Genomic DNA, 14,043 nt, shown 5'->3' with positions numbered 1-14,043 from the left:
GCCCCGCCCCGCAGGTGAGGAGGCTCCGCCCCTGGGCCAGCGGTGGGTGCGCTCCGCTCTGGCGCGGCACGGCTCGGCCCGGTCCGGTCCGGTCCGGGCTCCAGCCTGGACCTGCTTCGCCCGCAGGGCCTGGCTCCCCGGGGCAGCCCTTTGTCTGCCCCAGAGGTGTCTTCCAGCGCCCCCTGCGCAGGGCATCCAGCTCCGAGCCCTGCCTGGTGCCCGGACAGGGGCTCGCCCGCCCGGGTGCTGGCAGCAAGGCCCGGGCTGGCCGGAGAAAGGGACCCTGAGGCAGCACCCAGGGCCCGAGCAGGCCCCTCCGCGCTGGGTGCCCCAGAGAGCCAGTCCCTGCTCAAGAACGCTGCGGGGGAGCCTGGGCTCACGTCCAGCAGAGCTGCCGGGGCAATGCCCCCTGGGCCGACAGACCCACCCGGCGCGGATCCGGCCTGCTTGCATTAGGAGCCTGGGCTCCCCAGGAGGTGCCTAGAGCCCTGAGGGGACGTCAGACAAATCTGACAGGGAGCGGGGGTGTACACCAATGAGATAACAAATGATCCTCACTTCTCTCACCCTGGGAACAAGCCCCCTCAAAGCTGGCCTCGGCGGTGTCCCCAGGGTGTGTGGCAGTTGTGGAAGGCCTGGGATGCGGGCACAGCTGGATGCTGCTGGGAGGGGCATGGTGACATGGCTGGAGAGGGCAGTGCAGCCGAAGTCACAGGCACACAAGCAGATCCAGCGTGTTCCTTAGCCCCCTTATTATTTCCTCCCGTGGGAGAGGGATCATAGAATCATAGAATATCAGGGTTGGAAGGGACCTCAGGAGGTCATCTAGTCCAACCCCCTGCTCAAAGCAGAACCAATCCCCAATTTTTGCCCCAGATCCCTAAATGGCCTCCTCAAGGATTGAACTCACAACCCTGGGTTTAGCAGGCCAATGCTCAAACCACTGAGCTATCCCTCCCCCCCCACTGAGTTATCCCTCCCCCCCACTTACCCGCAGAGCCCGGATGACGCAGATCCGGCCTCTGCGGGAAAGAATAGAAATGCACTTCTGCAGCCTCAAGGGAGCCGGCTAAGGCAGAACTGTCCCAGCCCCAGCCCAGCCCCTGAAAGCTGCCACTGCGTTTTGTCCTCGCCCTTCTAGCCTCCCTAACTGTGGCACAGGTCAGAGGAGTGAATGTAAAGGCAGCCTTGCAGGAAGTGCATTTCCATTTGGGATTTTCGGGAGAGGCAGATTTCCCAAACCAAGCCACTGTGCGCTGCTCAGAAACAACTCACTGGCCCTTGAACTGCAAGGCCTCTGGGGCGAGGGCTGGCTCCTGCTACTTGTCTGTGCAGCACCCGGCACAATGGGGGGCCCAGCTCAGCTGATGCTTCTGGGTGCTACCCAAAAATACAAACTATCATTACCAGTGAGATGCCTGCTGTCACCCCTCAATCACTTCACAACCTGCCCCTCATCCTTTGTCTGTTGGAATTCCAGGGGGGAATCTAGAACCAAACCAATCAGGCTGTTTAAGTACATGTTTGCAGATTTAGGTTCTCAGACTGTAAAGTTTTCAGGAGAGGAAACTTCTGTCCTGCAATAAGAGTGTCCTGACCTCTCTGGGTTCCGTTGACATTGGAAAGCTTGATCCTGGCTCTTAGGGTGCATGATGGTTGGGATCTAGGGTTAAATATCTTCAGCTGGTGTAAACTGGCAACACTCCGCTGATGTCACTTCCAGGTTCCACCAGATGAGGAGCTGGTCTGTGAACTTTCAGTCTTTATCGCAGGCTCAATGGCCACCTGATGGCAGAAACAGGTGGCTGAAGTGCCCTTTCTGCACAAACACAGAGCAAATGCTTTCCCGGAAACAGCTGTTGTTTGTGAATTTGCCCGATCCTGTCTGGCCGTCAGCAAACAGAAGAAAAGCACAGCAAGGTTCTTCAGCCCGACCCCAGCCTGGACCAGGGAATTGAACGGACCAAGGAAGACAGAACCAGCTGCTTGGTGTGAATTTAGGCCCAGGTCCTCAGAGGTATTTAGGCTCCCACATTCCCTTCAAATCAGTGGAAGTTAGGAGCTGAACTACCTTTGAGGATCTGGCCGTAGCGCCTCCCTCAGCTTCTCTGGTACCTATGTGCCCCAGCCCAGCCGAGAGAGGGTGAGGGCCAGCCCTCAGCCCTGTGCAAATGGTGGGTTCGTAAGTGGGAAGGGCAGGGTACAGCCACATGGCTTGTCACAAATATCTGTAAATCTGCCTGTCAAAGGTAGCATCAAACCTTTCCTGGATCTGGGAACACATCCCCCGCCTGGAAGGCAGGGCCAGACTGTAGGGCAGCCTGGGCTAGGGGAGCCTTCTCTCCCTGTCACTCTAGCTTGTTCAGAAGGACACATTAGCATCCATCTCTTTCCGAGAGGGAGGGAGGGAGCAGCTGGGATCCTGGCCCCAAGGGCCTGGGTAACTCTCATCTCCTGGCTGGCTGGAATTCATCCCTGTGGTGGTGCAGGGACCCAGGAGAGGTGGACTGAATTGCACCTCTTAAGATGAGGGGTTGGTTAGCAGCAGGGAAGAGTTGGGTGTGGCTCAGGAGCCATTGTCCTGGCTCTGTACCACCCAGGGATCCCTCTACGCTCGTAGTGAACCCGCTGGGACTGCGTTAGGATGGCTTGAGAGCAACCTCAGCACCGTGGAAGGCAGAGCACAACACAGCACAGCAGCATTCTCGGAGAGGTCTCTCAGGCCATGTCTACACTACAGATCTGGGCTGACAGGAGCAATGTGGCATAGAGCTGCAGCGGTTAGTATGTTGCACACTGGTAGATCACGTTGGGTCCGGGCATCGGTGCTGCACGAACTCGTCAGGCGTGCGTGTGTGGATGCACAGCACAGCGCCCCAGGGGAGGTTTCCCAGTGTGCCGCTCACCACAGTCCAGCACATTGTCTTCTGGGAAATCTTGGCAATACATGGCAGGGCAGCACTGAGTCACGCAGGGGTGCCTGGGAGCAAGGGGGTCAAGTTCCCAGCATGCAACTTCATCCCGCAGTGGTGCCATCCGTATCCCATGATATGCACGCCTTTTAAAAACATCTCACACACCGGCCTGGCCCTTTTTGCGGTTCATCGTCTCTGACAGAAACACGGAGCCTGCGGCCCTGCACAGCTGTGCACCGTTGGCATGAGCGTTACAAGCCCAGGCTGAACGACAGTCCAGTATTTGCAGGGCTGCACGAAGAACCACAGCACCGGGGAACGGGATGATTTCGTGGAGGACAGATTGCGTGGGACACAACGGAAACCAGTTCAAGATGTTGGCGGCTTTCGAGGAGTAGCTGCTGAGGGTGGAGCGTGCTTCTCGCCCCTAGAAACGAGCACTGACTGGTGGATGGTGTCGTAGTACAGGCCATCTGAGGGCTCTGAGCTCAGTCCAGCCCTCCAGTGCAGGGACACCAGAAGGAGAAATGTATTCCCAGCTGAGAAGAGAACGGTGATTGAACTGTGAAAGCTTGCAACACCAGCTTGCTGCTGGTCAGTGGGCAATCACTTGGGACCTGGAAGATCCACAGTGGGGGCCGTTGGCAGGCAAGTGTGAAGGCCACTCCTCGTCTCCTGCTGGGCAGGTCTGTGATTCTCTGTAACGTGCAGGACATAGTGGATGAATCTGCTGCAATGGTGCTCCCAAACTGCCGTGGGGTGATAGATAGCACATGTATTCCTATTTTGGCACCAGCTCACCTTGCAACACCGTACGTCAACAGCAAGGGCTATGTTTCTGCGGTTACACACACATTGGTGGCTCACCAGGGATGCATCACTGACATCAGTGTGGGCTGGTCAGGGAAGGTGCATGACACACGCATCTTTACGCACACAGGACTGTTCAGAAAGTTACAAGCAGGGGCAGTCTTTGACAACCAGAGAGTTAACTCTGGTGATGTTGAAATGCCAGTTGTGATCCTGGGGGACCCGGCCTACCCCTGGCTCATGAAGCTGTACACCAGCCCCCTCGACAACACCAAGGGAAGCATCAGCCTCTGGCTCAGCAGGTGCAGAATGAGAGTTGAATGTGCGTTTGGTAGGTTGAAGGGAGGGACGCTGGCTTTGTTCACTCACATGATTGGATCTAAATGAAAAAAAATATCCCAATGGTTCTAGTTGCCTGCTGCATCCTGCATGATGTCTGTGAAGCAAATGGGGGAAGTTGCTGCTGGGGTGGGGGTGGAGCGGCTCTCTGCTGAATTTGAACAGCCCGACACAAGAGCTGTTAGAAGAGCTCAGTACAGAGCTCTATGGCTCTGGGAGGCCTTGAAAGAGCCCTTTGACAGTCCGCCCCAGTGATGTGCGGGGTGGGCTGGATGCTCCTTGGCCCTGCAGTTTTGGGGCCTGTTAGGAATTGTGTACATCTATGACTGTAACCCTATCTGCTAATGCACCCATTCACTTTTCAGTGCTTGCTGGACATTTCTAATTACTCTGTGTGTCACTGACCCCATAAGTTCTGCTGCCCAGGACAATGCCCATGTCAAAAATATACAGGGAAGGGTAAACACCTTTAAAATCCCTCCTGGCCAGAGGCAAAACCCTTTCACCTGTAAAGGGTTAAGAAGCTAGGATAACCTCGCTGGCACCTAACCAAAATGACCAATGAGGAGACAAGATACTTTCAAAGCTGGAGCAGGGGAGAAACAAAGGTTCTCTCTGTCTGTGTGTTGTTTTTGCCAGGAACAGAAAAGGAATGGAGTCTTAGAACTTAGTAAGTAATCTAGCTAGATATGCGTTAGATTCTGTTTTGTTTAAATGGCTGATAAAATAAGTTGTGCTGAATGAAATGTATATTCCTGTTTTTTGTGTCTTTTTGTAACTTAAGGTTTTGCCAAGAGGGATTCTCTATGTTTTGAATCTGATTACCCTGTAAGGTATTTACCATCCTGATTTTACAGAGGTGATTCTTTTACTTTTTCTTCAATTAAAATTCTTCTTTTAAGAACCTGATTGCTTTTTCATTGTTCTTAAGATCCAAGGGTTTGGGTCTGTGTTCACCTATGCAAATTGGTGAGGATTTTTATCAAGCCTTCACCAGGAAAGGGGGTGTAGGGTTTGGGGAGGATTTTGTGGGGAAAGACGTTTCCAAGCGGGCTCTTTCCCTGTTATATATTTGTTAGACGCTTGGTGGTGGCAGCAATAAAGTCCAAGGGCAAAAGGTAAAATAGTTTGTACCTTGGGGAAGTTTTAACCTAAGCTGGTAAAAATAAGCTTAGGGGTTTTTTCATGCAGGTCCCCACATCTGTACCCTAGAGTTCAGAGTGGGGAAGGAACCTTGACAGCCCAGCAGTGGGGTCTTTCACTAGCGCGCCGCATTCAGCAGCACGTGTTGTCAAGTAATAAAGATGAATTCATTTCCAAAACCAGGCTTTTATTGCGAACCAAAACCAGTGCAAAAACCCCACGTGCAACTGAAAAATAAATACAAGAAAAACTTCAGAAAGCAATTAACAGATAGAACTTAACAAGGAAAAGAACATTCCAGGCCGTCTCAGCCCATTTTGGCTACACAGACAGCAGCATACAGCAGGTCAGTGCAGGTGGAGTTGTGGTTGTCCTTAAGGTCCGCAAATGTGGTGTGGTCAGGAAAGGGGTGTAGCCCCTGATGCCATGTGGAACGGTGGTGGGTGTAGGGAGTTCTCCATGTACTGCAAAGGGAGGTGAGCCCAGGTCCACCAGAGTCTGCAGCAGCTGTGTTTGCTGTTGGAGAAGCCCCATTACATCCTGGTGCATCTCCCTCTCCTTTTCCTGCTGGGATTCCTGGGCCCTTCTCCTCTCTGCTCTTTCCTTCTCCAGGCTGCCTGCAGTGTTCACCCTCCTGGCCCTGTGCTCACCGGCTGATGCCGCACTGGCCTGCATTATCTCCGAGAACATGTCCTCTCAAGTGCTCTTCTGCCTCCCCTTTATCAGGGACAGGCGTCCGCAGGTGTGGAGGGGACCCTCAGGCGGCCGTGGCAGGTATCAATTGTATTTAGAGTAACAGCGGAAAGGGAAGGTTCAGAACTCCCTGCCCTCGCTCCCCCAAAGTTTTAAACAAGCCATGCTTATTAACACCCTCTGCCTAGCACTGCTCTGCAGTCCAAGGCCTGGTGAGCGTGGCCCAGCCTGTCAGGGGGGCAGGGGAAGAGGGGACATCGGGAGGGAATTGTTTGGCTCCATCGAGCAGTAACGTTTTGGCCCCTGTTGACATGGGTACGAGTGCAGGATGCTGGCACTATTGCCCCAGGCCGGGGGACGGCAGCTGATCTCTCTTGCGTACGGGTACCACACACAGAGAGCACAGCTGCAGCTCCTGTCCGGTAGCTGCCTGGCCCGTACGCCCACAGCCAGCATACCGCAATGGTGCATGCCAAACAGCGCAGAGTGGCGTGGGGAAGTGTCCTGCCATGGAGGAGGAAATAAGGCTGCCAGCCCTAGATCCCTGTGGCGGAAGGTTACCGATTACTGCCACAGAAGGTTCATGATCTCTCAGGAGGACGCAGGGACCATCCCCGGGTGCATAAACTAACTGCTCCACGTGCTCTGCCCCCAGCATTACAGGGGAATGAAAAGCAGCTCACAATGCTCCCTCTGTTTGTCGATACCTGTGGCCTGCGACACTGGGGTCAGGCACCATCTGCATGTTTAAACATGGTCCTGGAAAATGCATTCACATGCTTAGCCGAGGCTCCTTTCCCTGCAGCGGGCTTGCTCAGCCTCGGCTGCGGTGGAGTCTCAAACAGGTCCTGGCTCGTGGCATAGCTGGACCCCCCGTTGCATGTCCTCCGTCCGGTTCCTGGCAGTGGTCTGTCTCAGGCACTTCAGAGGTAGCCCAGTGCTCTGGGGGTCTCTGCATGCAGCTCGTTATAGAAGGTCTGCAGGTGGGCCCCAGCAGGTGGGCCCCCGGCCTGGCATGCCTGCTGCAGTTCCATCGCTTTCACACTACTCTGCTGCTGTCCCCCGTGCGATCCTTTCGCAGCTGGCCACGGCTTGACGCCTGCTCCACAGCTGTGACAGCACGGCTGCTTCCACCCACAGGCCCAGGAGACCCAATCCTCTTGTGTGCTCCAGACAGGAGCGTGGCCTTGGCCAGTGGCACGCGAGGGAGAGCTGCTAGGTGGGGAGTCGTGCAAAGGCAGTTCAGAAATACGTGGGTTCCCATCCGTTCTCCGTGACCTCTGGGCAGTGGAGTTCACAATGGTCAGGCTCGGACGTTGGGGGACCGCTGCTGGAGGGCTGTTCGGGTCGACAGAGGTAACCCAGGATCTGCACTGGCCTTGTGCCGACCAGGGCTCAGCGCCGTGTGGGGCAGTGATGTTACTGCGGTGGGAGACGGGCACAGCTACGCCAGGGCAAGGCGGCTTTTGTCAGCCTCGCTCTGTAGCCTCACGCTAACCCCTCTGCTGGATGTACGCCCCGGGGACACAAACCACCCCAGGAAAGGAGCAGGGAAGAGCCCTGCCAACTGCCTGTGAAAGGGAAGCCTCAGAAAACACCCGGGAGCCTGCCTTGCCCTCTGAGCAGCTGGGGAAGGCAAATATTTGCGCAGTGCAATGAGGCAGCATGCTGGGGGCTGCCTCGAGAGTCCAGGGTCCAAGGTGCTCCCCGCCCCCAGGGCATTCTCATAGCCTTGTCTCCATCACCCCCCTCGCCTCCCAGCGAGTGAATCCGCTCCAGCGTGAATCCACATGTACTCGCACTCTCGCACGCACATGCTGTTTGCTGGCATCACATCGGTCACTTGGCTTTTGTGCCCCAGCCCGGGGCTACCTTGACTCTTTAGCCCTTGGGGTAAGGAGCAGCTACTCTGTATTTGTGTAGCGCCGAGCACAGTGCAACCTGCTGTGAGAACCAGGATTCATTAAAAACCACCCAACCCGAGCCAAGCCTCCCATGCGCGGGGTTTGCAGGTAACACGTTTGCTCGGACAATGGAATGGTGGTGCCAAAAGGTGCAAGCACCCATGGAAAGGCTGGCACAGCTGAGAACCTAGGAATCACCATAGCGGGTCAGAGCCGGGGTCCATCCCCTCCCCTCCCCCTGCCAATAGCCAGTGCCAGCTGCTCGGGAGGGAGGGCGGGGGATGCAGGAAGGCTGATAATGGACCATTGCTGAACCTGACTCATGCTCTTCACACTCCTATTTCCCACATTTTCCTCCCGGCTTCAGTGTCAGAGACACTGAATGAGCCTGGGAGCCGCACTGCTGCTGAGCCCACTCACTGCCTAGCTCTCATTGCACTAGTGCGGCCACCGTGTTTGAGAACTCTGGCCCTGAACCCTGACTGGCAGGATGAGCCCTGTGTGGCAGACACGAGCCCCGAGCCAGACCTGCAGCCTGGCCGCGCTGGGCATGAGCGGGGCCGGTACATTTCACTGGTCAGCTGCATTTAAATCCCTGCTACTGACTCCACAAGGGAGGAACCGCAGAACCTCTGGCCCTGGTTCATTGACCCAGGGACATTCGCTGCGGGGCTAAGCTCATGGCACAAAGGGTGCCCAGCACATCAGCCAGTCCCCCCCACTGACTCACAGCAGTCCCAGAGCGCTCATCTCCACAGGCCCTAGGTGCTGCGTCAGGGACCAGACCTCTGCTTCTCGCCTACAGACCAGAGCAGCCAGGCTGGAGCTGGGTCTCCGAGTCACTCTCCCTAAGCAGCTGCTTGCTGCATGTGCGCTGGGCAGTCGGCGCGCTGAGTGGTGGCCCCTGTCAGCAAGTGTGGGTGTTCACACCCTGCAGGAACGTGCTCCAAGGGGAACATGTGCCAAGTGCCCAGTAGGCAGGTCACGTGGCTCCTGCCAGCTGATCTGCATTCCCCAGAGAAGCCCACACAGGCGTCTGAGAAGCACCGAGTCCCTCGTCACTTGCAGGCTGGCCCGCCCCCCTCCCTGGGGTTCTGCTCAGCCCACACACGCAGCCACAGCAAGTCCCACGGGCTTCAGCTTGGGGCATCCCCTCCCTGCCCCCCCAGCTGACTTGGGGATTTGTAAAAGGTACAGAAGGCCCAATGGGTGATAATCCTTCCTTTGGCCCACCGGGGGACTGCCTCTCACCTGTGCAGCGCTGGGCACGGTGGAGCACTGGTCTCCGGTAGGACCTCTAGGTGCTCCCCTCCTAGCGAATACTAATGAACACTGGAGCTCAGGCCTGGGTGACCACAAGGCCTTTCTGGTCACTGTGGATAGCAGGTCGTGGCCCTGGCACTGCTGGGTCATGCGGACGCTCTCCTCTGAGCACTGCCCCCTTCCCCGGGGTAGCCGTGGCACTGCCCAAAGGCCGAGGCCTGAGCCGCCGTTCCCCACCCGTGCTGCCTCCCTGCCATAAGGGACGTGATGGTGCTCACGGCCCAGGGGGCCGGCAGCTGCTGGCAGGCGTGGAGGGGCGAGATGCCAGGGGCAGCGCTGAGCAGAGATGGGCAGGATGCCAAGCTGGGAGCCGGGTGAAGCCAGGCCATAGAGCGGGGGCAGGAAGGAAGAGTGGCGATCATCCAGGGGTCTGGCTGGGGCGGGTGGGCTACAGTGCAAGGTGGTGGCTGAGGGGCAGCAGGGCCAGGGCCAGGGCCAGGGCCAGGGCAGAGGCAGGGGCAGAGCGGAACAGCGGGCTGGCCAGCACCTCCAGGGAGCGCACGGCTAGCTGCAGGGAGATGGTGCAGCTCGGGGAAAGCTGCTGAGCGAGAAACCAGCCGTCAGGGGCTCCCCGGTCAGACAGCGCCCAGCCCCACCCTCCCATCCAGCTTTGCTCCTCAGCTGCCTGTACGACCCTCCTGTGGGGCCTGAGGCCTCAGCTACAGCTGCACGGGGTGCTGTCCCTTCCTCAGCGCCGGCCCCGTAGGCCCTCCCGCAGTCCTGGGCAGGAGCCCGCCACCCTGGCTCCAGCTGCTCCTGCACGGGTGCCCGGCTGCGCCAGCCAGGCCGTCGCCCATCCTTCGCGCTGGTGGCGGGAGCCAGAGCCCTGAAGAAACAACAGCCGTCAACGGGGCCTAGTCTGCAGGCCCCAGCTTTCTGAACTCTCTGCTGTTGGGGCAGGAGCTGAGCGCGCCGGGGGCCGGCTGCAGGTGAGCGGGCCGGAGCCGACGTGCTCCAGGGAGGTTTCCATCCCAGCCCCCGGTGGGATGCTGAAGGGGCTGCTGCGGTGGAGGTCTCGTTACTAAGAGGCTTTGCAAACCCGCAGAGCGCGGATGCTCGAGGGAAATGCAAACCCAAGGAAGAGTTTGGAATGGACGCTCCCTGCCTGTTAACAACCCAGGGGCCCCTGCCCGCCACAGCTAGAGCTGGCCCAGCACACTGCTCCCTGGTGCTGTCCAGGACCTCTGGGAGGTTACGATGTTTGTAGTGCAAAGTGCCCAGTGGCCCCCCACACACCAGGGCCTCATTGCACTAAGTGCTGTGCACACGGCTAATGAGATGATCCCTGCCCCAAGCCCCCAGGCTGGGTCCAGGCGGGTCCAGGCACACAGAGTGCCACCAGCCGGCTCCGCGTAGCCGAACAAGCAGCAGTCACGGCCCATCAGCCGCCCGGCGCTGGTGCTGTGGGGCAGAACGACAGGGGCACGGAGCCGAATCTCAGCCTCGAGCTGTGTCTGCGCCAGCCCAGTGGTTGCAGCCTTGGTGTAGCCGTGCTTGGTCAGGACAGAGACACAAGCTGGGTGAAGCCCATACACTGGTCCCTCACCCGCCTTGTCCATCACCATCCCCCTTTCAGCTGCTCCCAGTGACAGCCCACGAGGGGAGGAGACACCAGCGGGTGCCGTGCCCACGGTACCCTCCAGGCCTGCTTGGAGCAGGGCAAGCTGCCTCATTGCAGGGCCCTGGGGCCCGCTGTGTGTTAGGGCCCCCAGTGACCGCAGCGGTGGAGCTGAGCGTGTGCCTGCGGGGGGATGCCAGGCTGGGAAGCTCCTGTTTGGGTCTCAGAAAGTCACCTTGTCCCGGGGAAGAGTGGGGACCCTGCCCTGAGGCCCCAGTAGCCACTGGCCCCGTCCTGCTACAGGCCCCCTGAGCTAGTGCTCGAGGCGGGCTCATGCCGCTGCCCATCCTGGCAACTGGGCAGGGCTGTACTCTCCGGCTGATGCCTGGCTGAGGCGCCCAGGCTCACTGGCTAGCCCCTGGGGAGCTTGCTCCTGCTCAGTGAGAGCCAAGAGTCACTGGTGGGCACTCAGCATCAGTGAGGCCCTTCTTCCTAGGGCCACCTCCACCAGTGGGTTCCTGCCCATGAGAGCAACCAAGGTGCCTCCTGGCCAGTATGGGGTGGGTTGGCAAGCTGGGTGAGAAGCCAATGCCTTCTGCTGGGGGGGGGGGGGAAGAGGAAGCGAGGGCCCCATCCTGTGCCTTGGGCTGGTTGGTGGGCACAGAGCAGAGCCCTGCGGTGGGGAGACGTCCCTCTGCAAAACGCAGGGAAAGGGAACATCTGATGGTGCTGGGATGTGCTGCCTGGGGGGCTGATCGGCACTGAGCACGCTAGGGGTGCCCAGGGCTCCCACAAGCAATGGGATGTTTGTCTTGTTGTCCTGGGAGAGTTCAGCACAGATCCAGGGCAGCTGCAGGGGGGACCCTGAGAGGAGCAGGGGGTCAGGCTCTGGTAGAGAGAGGCAGGGAGTGTTATTTTCCACTGCAGGCCAGCAGCTGTTCTCAGAGACGGACAGCAAAGGCTGCCCCTGGAACCAGGCCCAGATTTGCGCTTTGGTGCAGGGGGAGGCTGCACCCACATCGGTAGGGTCACATGCTCAGCCACTGCTGGGAACTTCTCGCACCGTCAGCAGCTGCGGGCAGGGCTAGACAGCCCCAGCCAAGCAAACGGGGGCTGGAGCGAACAGGTGGGGTTAAGTGGAGCGGTCCAGGTCTTGCTGCAGCCCCCCACATTAGCCACATGGGGGGCAGGCGGAGACCTGCCTGTGTGTAACTGACAGTTGTCAGGCATCCGGGTTTCAGCTGGAACATGTGGCTGGAAAGGGATCCTGGCAGCTCCAGTCAGTACTGCCCCTAGAAGTCCTGTTGGCCACAGTGGCTGGCATCTCCCTCTGGCTCCTAGGTGCAAGAGGGGCCGGGGGGGCTCTGCACAGTGCCCCCGCCCTGAGTGCCAGCTCTGCAGCTCCCATTGGCCGGGAAGCATGGCCAATGAGAGCTGCGGGGGCGGTACCAGCAGGTAGGGGTGGCATGCAGAGACCCCTGGCTGCCCCTGTGCCTAGAAACTGGCGGAACATGACAGCTGCTTACGGGAGCCACCTGAGCCTGCACCCCCTCCAAATCCCTGTCTGCACCCCAGAACCCCCACCCCCAACTGGAGCCCTCACCCCAAACCCCTGCCCCAGTCCTGAGCACCCTTCTGAACCCCTTAGCCCCACCCCCCCCAGCCTGGAGCCCCCTCCTGCACCCCAAACCCACAATCTTTGACCCCACCCCAGAGCCTGCACCCCCACCCCAATCCCCAGCCTGGTGAAAATGAGCAAGTAAGGGGGTTGGGGGGTGAGAGAAGAGGGAGTGAGGGGGGCAGGGCCTTGGAGAAGGGGTGGGACGGGGTGCTCAGTTTTCTGCAATCAGATAATTGGCAACCCTCGTATGGCCCAGCAGGAGGAGCCACTCAGGGTTGTTTGTCAACACTGCAACTAAAATCCCAGAGCAGGCCCCTGCCAGCTGAGTTAGACTCATGGGCTTGGGCTCAGGGGCTATTTAACTGTGGTGTGACCTTTGGGCTTGGGCTGGAGCTCAGGCTCTGGGATCCTCCCCCTTCCCAGGGCACATGCCGAGCCCAAATGGTGTTTAAGTAGCGTAGACACCCCCCCCCCGGTGAGCATCAGGCCAGTGTGGGTTGGAGCAGCTCCCACAGTGCTCGGTCCAGGCACAGTCTGCATCCAGCCTCCCCCATGGAAGGGCACTGTGGGGAGAAGGCAGTCTGTGGCCCCCCACCACTAAGCAAAGCAAGGAGCCAGGGCCTGGCCTCAGGTTACAGGCAGCTCTCTGGGTTTAGAAGTGGCCCCCTTCCCCAGCCTGGGATTTATCTGGAGCAGGTGGATTATCTCTGGGCAGAAGGAAGGGGCCAGGCCGGAGCAGGGGGTTTCTGCTCCCCAGCAGGGACCTGTTAAAGTAAAAGGTGCCCATGGAGGCTCCCGTGAGCGGCAGGCCCAGACCTGTTCAGTCTGGTGGAGGGTGAAAGCGAGGGCACGTGCTGCGGGAGGGGCTCAGGGCCCAGATACCTCGCTGCCCTCCGACTGGTTGGGCAGCAGGGTTTGAAACTCAGCTGCTTAAATGACTTCCTGGCATTCATCTCTGCAGCATTAAGGTCCTTGGGCCTGGTACCAAGCAGGGCCTGGACCTACCCCTGCTCACGAGCATAGAGCATGCAAGTTTAATCCCCCCAAAACTGCCGGGCACCTCACCACCACTGTAAGAACAGGCACTGGACTCACCCCAGAGCAGCTGCCTCCTCTCGGTTGGAACAGGGCAGTTTTTTCCCCACAGCCACAGTTGCCATCAGTGAAGCAAGAGCCAAGCACGCTTCTGTAGGGCAGGACTCCTGGGTTCTCTTCCCAGTTCTACCACTGGCTGGCTACAGGCTAAATCACGTCACCTGGAAGGGAAAAAGTCTCTAAGCAGCTCCCAGCTCAGCAGCAACTGCTGGGGAGGGTCGTGCTCACTCCAGAGCTCAGGCACTCGCTGGCAATGCAGCGTCTCAATGGGCACATGCACCTGGCAAGCCCAGTTCACCCCCCGAACTCCAGCCCCTGGAGCACAGGTGGTCAGGTTAGCTTAGGGCAGTGGGGAGGAAGCCTTGCTGGCTCCTTCCTGCCCGCGTGGCCGTGGCCCCGGCCCAGCTCTCACCAGCCTCCATCACACCCTCTGCACAGGCCTCCCACCTCCCTGCAGACACAAAGGAAGCTCCCATGGGCAGCGGTGCCACTCGCTCCCTAAAGCCTTTCTGCAGATGACTATTTTGCCACAGCTCACAGGAGGTGTAGTGAAGCCAAGGCCAGAGCGGTCCCAGGAGCCGGACCACTTTAGATGTCATTCATTGATCTTAACAAGGTCCTGGGCTGGCTCTGGCCCACTGT

Source organism: Lepidochelys kempii, chromosome 12 (genome assembly GCF_965140265.1).
Source record: "Lepidochelys kempii isolate rLepKem1 chromosome 12, rLepKem1.hap2, whole genome shotgun sequence".
In the NCBI taxonomy this organism is placed as follows: domain Eukaryota; kingdom Metazoa; phylum Chordata; order Testudines; family Cheloniidae; genus Lepidochelys; species Lepidochelys kempii.
This window is presented reverse-complemented; position numbering follows the sequence as displayed.